The sequence below is a fragment of the Plecotus auritus genome (genome assembly GCF_963455305.1).
Source record: "Plecotus auritus genome assembly, chromosome: 3".
Lineage (NCBI taxonomy): Eukaryota > Metazoa > Chordata > Mammalia > Chiroptera > Vespertilionidae > Plecotus > Plecotus auritus.
Genome location: NC_137772.1, coordinates 112423122 through 112441128, shown reverse-complemented (window position 1 = coordinate 112441128; position 18007 = coordinate 112423122). Strand labels below are relative to the sequence as shown.

The window sequence follows — 18007 nt, the reverse complement described above, 5'->3', positions numbered from 1 at the left end:
AGTTTTCTCCAGTAACTTGAGCATGGCACTATTTTAAATGCTTCAGGTATGAGTGCTGAAACATCAGACACCTACACATCTTCAGTTTTCATAGAATTACTATTAAGTCCAAAAAAAGACTTTTTTTTTTTTTGATGATGTACCGAACACACTGCAAAATCACATTTTTTTCATGTCGAATGTCTGGAGCTAAAAGCATTTCCAGGAGATATGGATGATGTGTTCTTGGTTCAAATAAAGCATGATAGTTGTGACAATCTTTTTTCCTCTTAGGGTTTGTCTTTTTTGAAATTTTTCTTTTGGTGCCTGGCTTCTGAGAAATTTTTAACAGTCGCTTTAACATCTTGATTTGGTCCCTTAGGAGCATCACTATGAAGAACCTGGTCTTCCGCCAGAACATCTGCTTTGGTCTTAATGGGAGTTCCTTCTGGCTCACTCTCTGACCCTGAGGGACTGCCATAGTTGTTCATTAATGAGCACAGGTCTGGTGTCACTTCCTTGGGTATGACAGTACTTTGTGGTTTCTCCTCTTTATCAGACTCAGAATCAGTATTTACCAAAAACACTCAGAGGGTCTGCATTTGCCTCGGGTGGACCTTCAGGCTTCGAATCAACCAAGCAAATGCCTGATCTGATGGCTGCTCTCTGTCCGGCACAGTCATTTTCCCACTTGTGATGTCTGCCAGAACTTCTGATCTTTGCCATCTGTGAATGTCTGGACATTCCCTTCATTACCAAACTGTGTTGTTGTCAATACTGCACCTATCTTTTCCTTTTCAAGTTTTAACTTCTTCTTCCTTTCAATATTGGCCAGAGTTGGGTAGTTTTTTCTTCTTTCTTCTCTCCATTTTGCAATCTCCTCTGGAGTATCTAACTTGATCTTCTTCATACCAGGAGCATGCATATTTCTCCAGTGGAATTGGACAATCGTCTCATGTGCACTAAAAGAGCAACCTACTTCCGGACACTTCATATGTTCAGACATGTGTTTATCATGCTTTTCTTGATTTTTGAAACCACGATCACAGGTATCACAAAAAATAGTGCAAAACTGGTTCTTTTCTTTTTTTAATGTTTTCTACTGGGAGGGAAGTTGAAGTCAGTAAACTTTGCATCATATTGTTGTGGAAAATAAGAATGTTTAACCAGAGTGTTGTGGGATGTCTGATGCGGAGGAAAACTGCTAGGAGACGGTCTCCAGTGCCAAGATGTGGAAGCCTGGAAACTCCAGGAAGGCTGGCCCTTGATCTGAGGCTGAGAATCAAGGCGGGACTGGGTGTCGAAGAGGGTCTGGGTCCTGGGAAGAACCTGGGCGTCGAAGCGCTGGGGCGCCTCGGGGAGTGCCTGGATCTCCGTGGGGGGCTGCGTATCCCAGGCAGACTCTGACCCCGCAGCTGGAGGCTGCGATGAAGGCGGCGGTGGCGGCGGCAACATGGCCCAGAGCATCCATTTGTGCTGCAGCGGGACTGTGTCCTTCAGAGGCCCCAACGTGGGGATCCGCTCCGGGGCTGGAAACCACCCCGCGGGAGTCACGAACCCATTAGCCGGCTCAGCCATGCTAACCTCAGGCCGGTGCTGGCCATTATTTTGCCAAATTAAGGACATGAAGGAAACATGATTGGAAGATCCTTCACAATGACATTTGGCATAAGTTTTTTGGACAGTTCTCACTTAATGGGCAAAAATATACAAGGATATTTGTGTCTCATATACTGTTGCTCACAGTAAATTCTCACAGTTGAGTATTTCGTTAGTCAAGAGGATAAAGTGGCACATTCTATATTTTTCCTCATCTATGGACTATAAAACCACACACAAAAGAAAGAAAGAAACAAACAAACAAAATATCTTCTATACAGCCCAAATCATGGTGGTTACAAGAAAAGGAAAAGCCTGAGAAAGGATAAGGACGGTCTTGAAGAAGACAGAGGAGACCACACTTTCCTGGTGAGCACATAACACGGTGTGCCATGTTGTACCATAAACTCGAACAACTGAAATTTATATAATGATGTTAACCATGTTACCCCCCAAATTGTAATAATGAAGTGATATTTAAAGCAACTCTCTTAGTCCCACATGCGCTTAAGAAAAGAGGAGACACTTTTTTTCAGGTTTTGAAAAATATAAATGTATTTTTATTTACCTACCCTTTGTTCAACAAGGGTCAGGTAAGTCATCTGTTGAGACTGGGCAGTAGAAGGTGTGCTATAGGGTGTCAGCCATCAGATAATTATGGTGGAATCGTGTCTAAGAAAAGAAAAAAGAACAAATAGCTAAGGGTTACCAAACCCAGCTCTGAATCCAGACTCCTACCAAGCAAGGCAGTTTTTAAGTCCTGAGCTACAGCATCGGTAGGTGGGGAGTGCGGAGCACTATAGGTGCCCCTGGTTCTATGCATAACTGAAATAGCCAGGATGCCAGAAAGATCTCCCATAATCATTACTGCTGAGTGAAGGCTACTATGAGAGAGTCTAATCAGAAGCCATTAGAACTGCCTGTAACTAGGTAAGTAGTAAATGAAAAGCTGTACCACATACCTGGATAAATAGAAGAGATTTGTGCCACCAGGAAAGTTTTCAAAGATGCAGGAAGTGCCGATTGCAACACACTCTCAGTAAGCTTTTGATTTGGCTTGTGCAAAAGGAGAAAGAAAAATGAGGAGAAGGAAGAAGAGTGGGAAAGGGAGGGGAAGGAGAAAAATAAATAGAGGAAACAACATAGGAAATGGTTGTTTATTCACCCAGACTGTAACTACATGTGACCTGAGCTGCTGGTGCTGGACCAATGTGGTTACAGTGCAGGCAATGCCTCCTCCTTGTGTTTCATGGTTCAATCTAAGTTGCCTTCCCTCCGCTGGCAAGGCCGGCATATACCTTCATTATCTCACTTCTGGGGTGAGTCAGCTCTACAGCTTTATGCCCCTTTGCAGAGGTCTTGAATGTCTTTCCCATCCAAAGGATGTACTTCCTGTTGGTCCATTACAAAGATGACATTTCGCTCACTAGACCTAGTGAGTGGGAACCAACTCTAGACGTGCTAAACTTTGAGAGAGAGAAGTTTAAGAAGAAATCTGACTAAAATTCAGAATTCCTCTCACTCAGTGAAATATTTTTGTGTCCAGTGGTATTCAGCAGGAGAAGTAACTGTTCTGAGGTGGAAAATAATTGCTGCTGCCCGGCCAGCGTGGCTTCGTGGTTGAACATTGACCTGCGAACCAGAGGGTCATGGTTCGATTCCTAGTCAGGGCACATGCCCGGGTTGTGGGCTGGATCTTCAGTGTGGCGCATGCAGAAGGCAGCCAATCGATGATTCTCTCCCATCATTGATGCTTCTCTCTCTCTCTCCCTTTTCTCTGAGATCAATGAAAATATATTAAAAAATAATTGCTGTCATCCAGCCCCCGCAGAGACAATGATGGAGGCACAGTGCCCAGTACGCCTCTGGATTTTAGAGGCAGAAGATTCCTCAGTGGAGCATGTGACCGCAGCAAACTTAGGAAGAGATAATAAGGTCTGCTCCATTCCAGTTGGACCTGAAAAAACACAGGGCACTGAAACAGGTCCAGGCTGCTCTGCAAGCTGTTCTGTGATCGGATCCATATACCCAGCAGACATGATGGTCCTCTGAGTATCTCTGGCAGATAGCGATTCTGTCTGGGACCTTAGAAAGACCTGTGGGTGAAAAAAAAGTGTAAATGCTCAAACTTTACAACCAAGGTCTTGTAATAATCAACAAATAGTTGTTGTTCTTTTGAGGAACCACTGTGCCCTCCTTTGTGTCAAATTGGGCAGATAAAGTTCTTTCTTTTTTAAAAAGATATGTTTTTATTGATTTCAGAGAGGAAGGGAGAGGGAGAGGGAGAAAGAAACATCAATGATGAGAGAGAATCATTGATTGGCTGCCTTCTGCATGCCCCCTCCTGGGGATCGAGCATGTGCCCTTGAGTGGAACTGAACCTGGGACTCTTCAGTCACAGGCTGATGCTCTATCCACTGAGCAAAACCAGCTAGGGCTAAAGTTCTTTCTTAATAAGGAAGCCACATGCTTAGACCATCATTCATCATGCAAAATCTTTTCCACCCAGTCAACCGGCATTTAAGACTTCCCTCTTTTGTCACTTTAGTGTCCAGAATGAGAAAACTAAAGAAGACAAAAAAACAGGGCAGCAGAATCCCTCCACGATGTTCCCACCTCCTGAGCCACAGAGACAGCAGGAACTGAGTCAGAAGCTGGCAAACCGGAGCCTCAGGTTGCATTGTGCTGCACAGTGCCTGGAAGAAGTAACCCCAGGCACCAAGGTCGTTCAGGGGCCTTTAAGTGTTAAGGGAAACATTCCCTTTCTCAGTTCCATGAGCACCACACAGATGGTTTCCAAACACCCTTCAGCCCGAAGTCACCCTGGTATAAGGGGCAAAGAGGCAGTGGAAGGGCCTGTCGCCCCTCAAAATGCACTGAGGTTTGTCTCAAAGGGTTTCTTTGGTTTCAAAGAGGAAAAGTCTAACCATGGGCCTCCAAGTGACCAGGCAACCCAGCTGTCCATTATGACATGGGTGTGATGGAACCCATGGAGCCATAAGGTTGGTGACACACAGAATGACTACAACATCTATCTAAAGAGGTTCATACGTGATCTCACCTGGGAGGATTTAGGAAGCTCAGGGAAGTCATGTAAGTGCTGGCCCAATTGTCCTCGATCCCGTTTGCAGCCTAGCTTTGGACTCATGAGAAACTCCTGATGACCTGTTGACAAGGGGAGAAATGATGTGGCCTGGCAATAAGCTAGCGTGATCTTGATGACCAAGCAGAGAGCAAGCAGCTGCAGCCCAACAGAACCCTGCAGACATTCCTGAAGGGCAGGGCCAGGTAACCCATCCCAGGGACCAGAGTTCCCAGCAGGTCACTATCACTCATTCTGCTTGAACAACAAATGATCTGAGATGCAAGTACATGCTGATTCATGGCTCTGGCCAAAATGTCTACCATAGAAATGGGCAGAAAAGAAGCATGAATGGGAAATTATTCACATTGGAATATGGCAGAGGTGTGAGGACAGTTTTCACTCAATGGGTACGATACAAGAGATTTTGGTGAACAACTGCAGAGTGCATAGCTGCAGCATGACAGAGCCCCATGTAAATGTTCTTGAACAACAAGGGTGAGGAAACTATCACAGTGGGCAGCTTCCTGCAGGTCACCTCCTCACTCACTGTGCTTGAAGGTCAAATGATCTGGCATGACAGCATATGCTGAGTCATGGCTCTGCCACTATTTCCCATCAACAGCGAGGGACAGAGGTGTGAGGACAGCTTTCACTCAATGGGCAAAAATATAAAAAGCTATTTGTGCCTCCTATGATGCTTATCACAAAATATCCTTAGAGTGGGGCACTTAATTAATCCAGGGGGTATGTTGGCACATTCTGTATTTTCCCTCATCTATGGAATGTAAAAGCCAGAAGCAAAACAATGCTACAAATAAAATCACTGACATGTAAAAGCAATCATGCTGGTTTCTGGAGAGGGAAATCATGAGTGATGATAAGGGGGCAAAAGGGCTCAAATACAAGGAGACTAGACTTTGGGTTGTGAGCACATAAAGAGTATACGAAGTTGTACTGTTATGTAATACAGGTGACATTTATATAATGTTATTAACAAGGCTATCCTTCAATATCCACAAAGAAATTTTGTCACTCCCCCTCTTGTTTAAGGAAAGAAGAGACTTTTTAGTTTTGGAATGAGTATATTTTTGTTTACTTTCCTTTTGGGAACTAAAGATCAGGTGAATTCTCTGCTACAACTGGGCGGCAGCAGGTGTACTGTAGGGCGCTAACCATCAGATATTTAAAGAGGAACATTGTCTAAGAAAATCATTCATTATGAGTTAATATCAAGTTGAAATTCTAGAGTCAAGCCAAAGGAGACAATTTCTAATATGTGGTCACATCATCACTAGATGGAGGAGTGAAGACCACTGTAGCAATCCAATGTGCTTCTTCGTTTCTAGTTTCCATGTTTGTGGTGATGACCTCGATGTTCTGAAAATTTTCTGAGTGGTCTGCAACAGCAGACATGGATTGCTTATTTGCTTTACATCCAAAGTCCCAGGTTCAGCTTGAAGATCTTCGGGACATGAGCAGATACTTGTCTAAATGGTTCCAAAACAGATGTGATAGATAAATTGGAAAGATTCATGGTAGAAAGCTGGCAACTGATCTCATGATTCCCTGGGTTGGAGAGAGCTGGGCTAGAAGCAACCCTAGAGGCCAAGCTGCATAGGTGTCATGGCTCCCAGACCTGTATGGCAAAAATGATTGCAGTCTCAAGCTGATGTCCACCTGGGCATCAATGATGGCTTCTATCCCTTCTTTAGCCCAAAGTAGACTTAGCCAGGAGGGGCAAATATTCAGGGCAACGAGCTGTCATCACACTGAAAATGGACTGAAATTTGTGGACTTGGCATGAGAACAGTCAGCTAAGATGGGGCAGGCAGATTCCAGACCCATTCTCAGGTTCAAGGGACCTAACAAATGTGTGAAGTGGAGAGAGGAGGGATCAAGCCTGCACCACACACTTTTGGCTTCTGTGATTGACAGCTGGTGTCCTTGGATAAGTAGGGAGCTCAGAGGAGCCAGGGAGAGTGGAGGAAGCCTGCAGCCCAGGCAGTGGGCCTTAGGCAGCGGACCTCAGGCCTGAAGCTCAGGAGTGTCAGTGCTAGGGGAGCAGGTGGGTCAGCCCTGCAGAGGGGGCAGGGAGGGAGCTGCCTCCATGGTGGAACCCAGGAGTGACAGGAAGAATTCAATGAGTGTTTGTGGAAGGAATGAGGGAGTGACTAAGGGACTGGCAAGTTTGAGCCATGAAGAGCTGTCCCAGAGGGGAGAGAATCATGCGACAGAGGTTGAGAGCTCCAAGGGGTGACTGGCCAGTGTCAGACCCTCCAAACCAAAGGCGCAGGGGAGGAGGCCTGCAGGGGTTGCTGCTCAGTTTGGCTCCAAGCATTGGGGAGGGCAGCTCGCTGAGTGGACGACTCCCACAGATGCAGGGCCTCGGGAAAGAATGGGAAAGGAGGCCAGAGGAGGAACCTAACAGAAGAGTTTTGTAGAAGAAGGAAGGGACATGCAGGTGGCAGCTGGACAGGCCACCAGGAGATAAGTCAGATGGGGATCTTCACATGCCATCCTCCTCCCTCATCTGGCTCTTCCTAGCTGAGTAGCCTTGGAAAATCCAAAGGATCATTTTAAGCTGAACTCATGCTGTGATATAAATCCCATATGAAAATGGGATTCAACTTATGGGAATATAAAATACACACAAGTCTGGGAAAAGCTACTGCCTGGTAAACAGGAAACCTCGCTTCCCCATTCTCTGACCTCGTGGCCAAGGAAGGTCAGGATTCCAGGGGCCCAGGACTCTGGCGGGCTGATGTGAGGAGCCTGGGGGGCTGATGCGGGGAGCCTGGGGGCTGACGCAGGGAGCCCAGAGCCTGACAACGCTGCCAGTGACAAGTGGCGAGGAAAACTAGGACTCACTTCTACTCCATCTCATTTTATTACAAACCCATCCTTGTGTTCCAGGATCAATGGCTATTTAATACACACCTCAAAATACTCGGAAAACAGACTATGTTAGCATACCCAATTCTTTCTCAGTACATTAACTCAAAAGGAAAACATATTTATAAAACCCAAATCACCAGGTTTAGTACATTCCAGGAAGAGCCCCTTAGTAAACAACAGGAAACAAAATGCTGTGTCAGGAACCCAGCCACATACACACAGCAGGTGAGACTCCCCAAGAGTAAGATTGCCAATTGATGTAAATACAGGGTGTCCCCCCGAAAAGGTACACACTTTAACAGCTGATAACTCACTTAATTTTCACTCTTTTTCAGGTTTAACTGATTTGAAGATATGGGTGAAGACAGACTAAGGTTTGAATGAAGAAAATTTCTCCACGAGGCGTTTTATGGTGATACACAAAAGTTAAAGTTTAGCGTACACAATGCACAACAGTTGAGAAATTGAGGGAAGCTATTGAAAGAGATGCGCACAAATACCAACTGAAGGAAGGATTCTTGGTGTTTGTGACTCCATGGCTCGCGTGAGTTCTGGTCCAGGCGCTGCTGCTGCTGAAGCAATGGAATCACAAACATCGAGAATCGTTGCGGTCTGTGTTTCTGTGCACCCTCTGTCCACAGCGGCCCTGGATGCCTGGACTGTGGCCCGCTCTGCACCATGCACTTCATCCTGTATGTGTTCCCATAAGAAAGTCCAGAGAATACATCTTTGTTCAGAGCTTAGCCTGGCTTCACCCATTACAATAATTCCATTAGCCCTGAGAAGGAGTGAAAATTGAGTTATCAGCTGTTAAAGTGTGTGCACAATTTAGGAGGGCACCCTGTAGTACATATATTCTGGAGACACCTTGCAGCATATATATATATATATCACGAGTGTGTACACCTGTATTTAATATATTAAATTTGGTTTCTAACCCAGGAAGTCACTCAGAAATACTACTACTCGCCTCTTCTATAGCAGAAGCTGGAGCAGGAACTGGCTGAGCAGTTTATGCCCCTTTAGCCCGCGGCCTTGCCGACATGGGAACCTCCGTGGACTTAACTATTTTCTCCCTGCACTTAGCAGCCGTTTCATCAATTTTGGGTGCTATTAATTTTATTACCACTATTATTAATATAAAACCACCAGCCCTTTCTCAATATCAAACACCATTATTTGTCTGATGAGTTTTAATTACAATTGTTTTACTCCTGCTCTCTCTCCCAGTCATAGCTGCTGGAATTACTATACTAGTAACAGACTGGAACTTAAACACTACTGTTTTTTATCCTGCTGGACGAGGAGACCCCATCTTATATCAACATTTACTCTGATTGTTTGGTCATCCCGAAGTTTATATCCTTATCCTCCCTGGATGTGGAATTATTTCACACATTGTCACATATTATTTAGGGGGGAAAAAGACCCTTTCAGGTATATGGGAATGGTATGAGCTATAATGTCCATTGGATTTTATTGTCTGAGCCTATCACATATTTACGGTAGGCATGGATGTTGACATGTAAGCAGAGTTTACATCAGCCACTATAATCATTGCTGTCCCAACTGGAGTGAAAGTTTTTAGCTGCTTAGCAACCCTTCTCGCCTTCTTGGAGGTAACATTAAATGATCTCCAGCTATACTCTGACCACTGGGCTTTATCTTTCTAGTCACGGTAGGGGGTCTAATGAGCATCATACTCAACATACATAAAAGTTAAAGTTTAGGGTACACAACGCACAACAGTTGAGGAATTGAGGGAAGCTATTAAAAGAGATGCACACAAATACCAACCGAAGGGAGGATTCTTGGTGTTTGTGATTCCATGGCTCACGTGAGTGCTGGTCCAGGCGCTGCTGATGAAGCAATGGAATCACAAACATCGAGAATAGCTGTGTTCTGTGTTTTTGTGCACCCTCTGTCCACAGCGGCCCTGGGTGCCTGGACTGTGGCCCGCTCTGCACCATACACTTACTTCATGTAGTAGCACATTTGCACTATGGCTTTCCTATGGAAGCTGTACTTGCTATTAAAGGTGGATTCATGCACTGATTTCCCTCATCTTCAGGTTATACATTAAACACAACTTGAGAGCAAAGATCCATTTCTTTATTACATTTGTAGTCTTTAATATAACCTTTTTCCCTCAACATTTCTTAGGCTTATCAAAAATACCATGATGCTACTCTGATTACTCAGGCACTTATACAACTTGAAATACTGTATCATCTATAGGTTCATTCATTTCACTAATTACTGTTATACTTACAGTCTGCATGATATGAGAATCATTTGCGTCTAAACCAGAAGTCTTAATAGTAAAATTGCCAACAAGTAATCTTGCATGGCTACACAGATGTCCTCCGCCTTAGCACACATTTGAAGAGCCTACAGACATAAATCCCAAGTAAGAAAGGAAGGAATCAAGCCCTCTTAAATTGATTTCAAGCTAATGTCATAGCCATACTTCTTTCTCTATAATTGAGATATTAGTAAAATTTATATAACTTTGTCAAAATTAAATTATAAGTGGAACACCTATATATCTCTATGACATATCCATTTCAACTAGGCTTTCAAGACACAGCATCATCAATTATGGAAGAATTATCACACTTCCAGAATCAGACCTTAATAATTGTTTTCCTAATTAGCTCTCTTGTACTATACATTATTTCACTTATATTGCCATCCTCACTCATACAAGTACTGTAGATGCACAAGAAGTAGAAACTATTGGAACAATTATACCAGCTGCTATTCTAATTACAATTGCCCTAGCTATGAATTCTGTATATAATAGGCAAAATTAACAACCCTTCTATAACTATTAAAACAATAGGCCCCCGATGATACTGAAGCAATGAATATACAGATTATGAAGACCTTAATTTTGACTCAAACATAATCCCCACATCTGACCTAAACCCAGAGAGCTCAGCCTTCTAGAGGTTGATAACCAAGTAGTATTGCCTATAGAGATTACAATTCGAATATTGATCTCATCCAAAGATGGACTACACTCATGAGCTATCCCTCCACTAGGATTAAAAGCAGATGCTATTCTGGGCCCTGCCAAGCAAACAACACTTGTATCCACCCAACACGGCTTATATTACGGGGAGTGCTCTGAAATCTGTGGATCTATCATAGTTTTATGCCAATCATTCTCCAAATAATCCCACTAAAATATTTCAAAAATGATCATCCTCCTTACTATATTTTCATTATGAAGCTAATTAGCATTAACCTTTTAAGTTGTAGATTGGAAGTTTAAACCTTCTTACTCTCTTTTTTAAATCTTTATTGTTGAAAATATTACATATGTCCCTTTTTATTTTTAACCTCTTAATGATATGCCTCAATTAGATACATCATCTTATTTATCACAATTTTATCAATCATTCTTAGATTATTTATAACTAGAGGCCCAGTGCATGAAATTCGTGCACTGGAGGGGGGTTTCCCTCAACCCAGCTTGCACCCTCTAATCTGGAACCCCTTGGGGGATGTCTGACTGCTGGTTTAGGCCCAACCCCTTGCGCCTAAACCGACAGTCGGACATCCCTCTCACAATCCTGGACTGCTGGCTCCTAACCGCTTGCCTGCCTTCCTGCCTGATTGCCCCTAACTGCTTCAGCCTGCCAGCCTGACCAACCCATAACCGCTCCCCTGCCAGCCTGATTAACACCTAACTGCTCCCCTGCTAGCCTAATTGCCCCAAACTGCCCTCCCCTGCCGGCCTGATCGCCCCCAACTGCCCTCCTATGCCAGCCTGATCTTGCCCCCCAACTGCCCTTCCCTGCCAGCCTGAACACCCCTAACTGCCTCTGCCTGCCTGATCACTCTTAACTGCCCTCCTCTGCCGGCCTGATCTCGCCCCCAACTGCCCTCCTTTGCCTGCCAATTTGGTTCTGATTGGTCAGTTTCTATGCCAGTCAGCCTCTCTGGGCCTATCTCAAGGCCTGTTCATAGAGGCTCGGCTGATTAGCAGCCGCTCTAGGCTGCTGGTGAGCAGCTGAACTGCTGACCTCTGAGAGAGAGAGAGAGAGGCTTGGCTGCTGGCGAGGGAGAGAGAAGCAGGGTCTGATCACCCTGCTTCTCTATCCGGGCTTCACCAGCAGCCACTGCCACTGCTGATCAGCCCCGCCTCTCTCTCTCTGAGAGGTAAGCAGTTAAGCCCGCTCACCTGCTGCGCGCACAGCCTGGTGAACGGTCAAGCCTCCCAGTTGTTGCGGATGTGATGGACCCAGGGTTTTTATATATTAGGATAATACAACTTAAAATTTCAAAACACTCTTACTATTCAAACCAAGAACCTCTAACAACTAAATCGCTAAAACATTCAACCCTTTGAGAAACTAAATGAACTCAAATCTATTTGCCTCTTTCATTACCCCTATGATAATAGGCTTACCCTTTGTCATCTTAATTATATTTCCAAATATGCTCTTTCCATCAACTACATAGCTTATATTAATAACCTCCTACTCTCAATTCAACAATGACTTATTCACTTAACAACAACACAAATATTAGTTCATCGTAAAAAGGGCCACACTTGAAAGCTTATATTAATCTTACTAATTATATGTTTTGGTTTAAAAAACATTAGATCTTTTATCCCATTCATTTACTCCTACTGCTCAACTCTCAGTGAATCTTGGAGTAGCTTTCCCTCTACTAGTATGAGCACACAGTAATTTTTGGCTTTTGACATGAAACCAAAGCACACTTGCACCCTTTTTACTACAAAGAACCCCAATTCCCTTTATCTGCATATTTGTAATCCTCAAAACAATCAGCCTATTCATGCAACCAGTAATACTAGCAGTACAACTGACAGCCAACATAACTGCAGATCACCTACTTATCCACTTAATGGGAGAGCAACCCCAGCTCTAATACGCATTGGTATAACCAGTGCCCTCATGACATTGATTGTTCTTATCCTATTAACTATTCTAGAATTTGCGAGTAGCTCTAACTAAAGCTTATGTATTCACCATACTGGTTAGTCTTCATCTTCATGACAATGGTTAGTGACCCACCAAATGCACACATACCACATAGTCAACTCTCGCCCCTTATGACTTACAGGAGCCCTATCAGCCTTCGTCATAACATCAGGCTTATTTATATGATTTCACTTTAACTCACCATTATTATTAAGTGTAGGCCTGGTTACTGCTATATTAACCATTTACCAGTGATGATGAGATATTGTTTGAGAAAGCACATTTTAAGGCCATCATACACCAATTGTACAAGAAGGACTCCATTACAATATAATTTTATTTATTTATTGTCTCTGAAGTATTTTTCTTTTCAGGACTTTTCTGAGCTTTCTATCATTCAAAGCTAGTCCATACTCCAGAACTACGTGATTATTGATCCCCATCGGGCATCAATCCTCTTAATCCCTTAGAAGTACCTCATGTAAATACACCTGCTCTGGCATCTCTATCCCTTCAGCTCATTATACTTTAATATTAGGGAGTTGCAAGCACATGGTTCAAGCACTATTCATTATGATTTGTGTAGGCTTGTACTTCACATTACTTCAAACCTCAGAATATCACAAAACATCATTTTCTATCTCAGACAGTGTCTACAGGTCAACGTCCTTTATAGCCACAGGCTTTATTGGCTCTACCTTCCTTATTGTATGCCTCCTACACCAACTAAAATTCCACATCACATCTCATCGTTTTGGATTTGAAGCTGCTGCCTGATAATGACACTTTTTAAATGTCATATGATTACTCTTATATGTCCCTATTTATCAATGAGGATCCTATTCTTTTAGTATTAATTAGTACAACTGACTTCCAATTAGTTAGTTTTGGTAAAATCCAAAAAAGAATAATTAACCTTGTACTTACTTTATTTATCAATACTAGCATCTTTACTTGTAATAATCACATTTTATCTTCCCCAAACAAATGTTTATGCCAAAAAAATCAAGCCCTTATGAATGTGGTTTTGACCCAAGAAATGCTAAAGGGGCTGTTGTAAAAAGAAGAAATAGAAAGAGAAGGAGGAACAGAGGCTTAAAGAATAAAAATGGCAACCAACAAGTACCTATCAAGTACCTGAAATGTAAATGGATTAAATGCTCCAATCAAAAGACACAGGATAGCTAAATGAATACAAAAACATGACCTTTATATATGCTGTCTACAAGAGACCCACCTTAGAAAAAAGGACTCACACAAACTGAATGTGAAGAGATGGGGAAAAAAATTCCAGGAAAATAGAAATGAGAAGAAAGCTGGGGTAGCAATACTCATATCTGACAAAATAGACTTCAAAGTGAAGGCCATAATAAGAGATAATGAAGGCCCCTTCATAACACGAAAGGGATTGATACAACAAGAAAATATAACTCTGGTAAACATGTATGCACCCAATACAGGAGCACCTGAACACATAAAAAAACTCCTGGATGAGAACAACTGTAATACAATCATAGCAGGGGACTTTAACACCTCACTGACATCACAGGATAGATATTCTAGACCAAAAAAAAAATCAATAAGGAAATAGCGACCTTAAATGACACACTAGATCAGATTGAATTAACTGACATTTTCAGGACATTTCATTCTAAAGCTAAAGAATATACGTTCTTCTCAAGTGCACATGGGACATTTTCAAAGATAGGCCACATGTTAGGACACAAGCTAAGTCTCTACAAATTCAAAAATATTGAAATCATATCAAGCATCTTCTCAGACCAAAATGGCATGAAATTAAAAATCAGCTACAATAAAAACACTCAAACAAATGTAGACTAACTAGCATGCTATTAAATAATAAGTGGGCTACCAAAGAGATCAAAGAAGAAATAAAACACATACTGGAAACAAATGAAAGTGAACACACAACAAACCCAAATCTATGGGACACAGCAAAAGCAGCCTTGAGAGGGAGGTTCATAGCACTACAGGCTAACCTCAAAAAAAATAATAATAATAAATAAATAAATAAACAAAAGGAAAGAAAGAAGGAAAGACTTGTAATCAGTTATATAACCCTAAAACTTAAAGAATTAGAAAGAGAACAACAAGAGAAGACCAGAGTAAGTAGAAGGAAGGAAATACTAAAGATCAGAGTAGAAATAAATGACATAGAGACTAAAACAAAACAAAACAAAACAAACAAACAAAAGATCAATAAAACCAAGAGCTGGTTCTTTGAAAGGATAAACAAGATTGATGAACCTTTAGGCAGAATCATCAAGAAACAAAGAGAGAGAGCCCAAATAAATAAAATCAGAAATGAAAGAGGTGAATTAACCACTGACCCCACATAAATACAAAGAATCATAAAAAATACTATGCATGCCTTTATTCCAAATTAATGGACAACCTGGACAAAATGGACACATTTTTCGTAGAAAAATTCCAATCTTCCAAAACTCAATCAGGAAGAATCAGAAAATTCTGACAGACCAATAATGACTGATGAAATTGAAGCAATAATAATTAAAAAAATAACTTCCAGAAAACAGAAGCCTTGGCCCAGATGGCTTCATGGGGGAGTTTTAGCAAACATTCAAAGAAGAACTAACACCTATACTCCTCAAACTATTGCAAAAAATTCAAGAAGAAGGAACACTTTGAAGCTCTTTCTATGAGACCAGCATTACCTTAATTCCAAAACCAGATAAAGACACTACAGAGAAAGAGAACTACAGACCAATATCCCTGATGAATAGAGATGCTAAAATCCTCAACAAAATATTAGCCAATTGGATCCAACAATGCATTACAAAGATCATACACCATGACCAAGTGGGATTTTTCCACTTGGGTATGCAAGGTGGTACAATATTCACAAATCAATAAACATGTTGCATCACATAAACACATTGCAAGACAAAAATCACATGCTCATATCAACTGATGCAGAAAAAGCATTTAACAAAATCCAACACACTTTCTTGATGAAAACTCTTGGCAAAGTGAGAATGGAAGGATCATATCTCAATATAATAAAAGCAATATATGACAAGCCTACATCATACTCAATGAAAAAAAAACTAAAACCATTTCTCCTAAAAACAGGAACAAGACATGGATGCCCTCTTTCACCACTCTGGTTCAACATAGTATTAGAAGCCCTAGCCATAGCGATTAGACAAGAAGAAGAAATAAAAGGCATCTAAATTGGAAAGGAGAAAATAAACTGTCATTATTCACAGATGACATGATATTGTACATAGAAAACCCTAAGGACTCCATCAAAAAGTGACTAGATTCAATACATAAATTCAGAAATGTAGCAGGATACAAAATTAACACCCAGAGAGCAATGACATTTTTATACACCAACAATGAACTCTCAGAAAGAGAAAGCAAGAAAACAATCCCATTTACCAAAATATTTTTTAACAAAAAGTTAAGATAATTAGAAATAAACTTAAGCAAGGAGGTAAGAGACCTGTACTAAGAAAATTATAGGACATTGACAAAAGGGATAAGGAAGATATAAACAAATGTAAGAATATACCATGTTCACGGATTGGTAGAATCAACATATTAAAATGTTCATACTACCCAAAGCAATCTATAGATTCAATGCAATTCCTATTAAAATACCAAATACCTATTAAAATCCAAGGAAAGTGAAAGATAAACAGCACCAGGCCTGGCCTGGCGGTTCCACCGCCCCCTCTGCCCTCCCACTGCAGGAAGGAGCAGCATCTCTCCAGTATTAATTACTTTTAAAACTCTTTTTGCAAAGAGAGAGAGATTAAATTTTGGAGGTATTTCAGGATCCATTGGAATAACATAGTCATTTTTCGGTCAATTAAAAAGTCTCTTAAATTTTAAATTTGAAAAGGTTGTAAAACAAGCTTCTATAATAATAAAAGCTTAATATGCTAATTAGACCAGACGTCCTTCCAGACAACCTTCCGGATGAACACAGGGCTGCAAGGGAAGCCTGGGTTCCAGGTGCCAGAAGGAAGCCAGTGCCGGCAGCTGGGGGAAGAAAGGCCTACTCTTGCATGAATTTCATGCATGGGTCCTCTAGTAATTAATTATTATGATATACATTTTGTAAAAACTGGGTAAGACATCAATTAAACTTTAAAATAGTTTTAGTATTAAATATTTTATCCAGACTACAAGATTTTGTTTAATTTACATAAGTATTTAATTTTTTTAGGCCAGCAAATGATTATATCCTGTAATGCCATTTGCAGAGAGAAAATGCACAGCACATAATACAAAGATGAATACATATCATACAAATGCTACAGACCATATACATAATTCAAAAGTAATTCACCTTTTTTCCTTAAATATATATTTCCATATATTTTTAATCCTCACCTGAGGAGCGAGGATATTTTTTTCCATTGATTTTTAGAGAATGGGAAAAGTGAGGGGGGGAGAGAGGGAAACATCAATGTAACAGAGACACATCTATTGGTTGCCTCCCACACATAGGACAATGCTGTAACCACTGAGCACACCAGACATGGCTGTATTTTCATTTTTTAAATTAAAAGTAATTTAAGGTATGAGAATTTTTAATGTTTGGAAACCCCAATTTTCAATGATAGTGAAAAATTAGGCAACCAATATTTCCTACAACTTTTACTAGCATATTTTATTATTTTAAATTTAGGCACCCAGAGACCAACGCAATATGGCCATTTTAAAATGAGATTTCTAGTGAGATCTTGCTATTTCTGTAAAGCAAGTACCAGTAACAGGATTTCTATCAGGAGTATTAATAAGAGCTGGGCTCGCGAAGTTTCTGGCCTTGGAAGCACAATTTCCCGTATTAATTGTAGTGGGTTTTTGTTTTGAACATTGGCAGTCTGAGTAAATTCTGTAGGGAGGTAATGTAGTGAGTCAAAGTCTGCTGCTTATGAGTACCATGAGGCTCTTAGTCCTCAAGTGGCATTCAACCTTCTTACATGCCTTGGTTTCTCTCCTTGGTTATCTCATACAGCTGTGAGTGAGGATTCAGACCACTAGGTGACCAACCTTTATATGGGCATCCCTGGATGAGTCAATTTCTTAATTACAGTTGAGTTGGAGGTTCCCTAAGGGGACCCCACACGTCGTGAGGAATGACCTCTGACACCTCCATAAAGATTCTTAGTCATCTTAGAGCATCTGAGATTTGGGCTGGAGGGAGGACGTACCCCTTATCTTCAGAGCTGAATGAGTTCAGCTCTCATTTATACTGCAAGGGCATTTGCTCAGATTCTCAGAAAGCAATTCCAATGGAAAAGGCAAATTTAAATACCAGCCAACCATTTTTCCTCCTGTCTCACGTTGTAGCCTGAATTCTGTTAACCCTTAACCTTGTCAGCTTAGCATGTGGCCCATTTTCATCCACATAGTGAAACAAAGGGAGGGATTAAATAGAAGAAACAAGATTAAGGGTGCCCTGGAGCAGGTTCAAGGTGATAGCCTGGGA

The 18007-nt window shown here is 41.5% G+C and overlaps 1 pseudogene across 1 annotated transcript; it reads right to left on the bottom strand.

Annotated features, from left to right (window-relative positions):
* Positions 1-71: 71 nt before the first annotated feature.
* Positions 72-1557, bottom strand: LOC308244587 (FMR1-interacting protein NUFIP1-like; annotated as a pseudogene). Its single transcript has one exon. The product of its transcript is annotated as an FMR1-interacting protein NUFIP1-like (transcript).
* Between the last annotated feature and the right edge of the window lie 16450 nt (positions 1558-18007).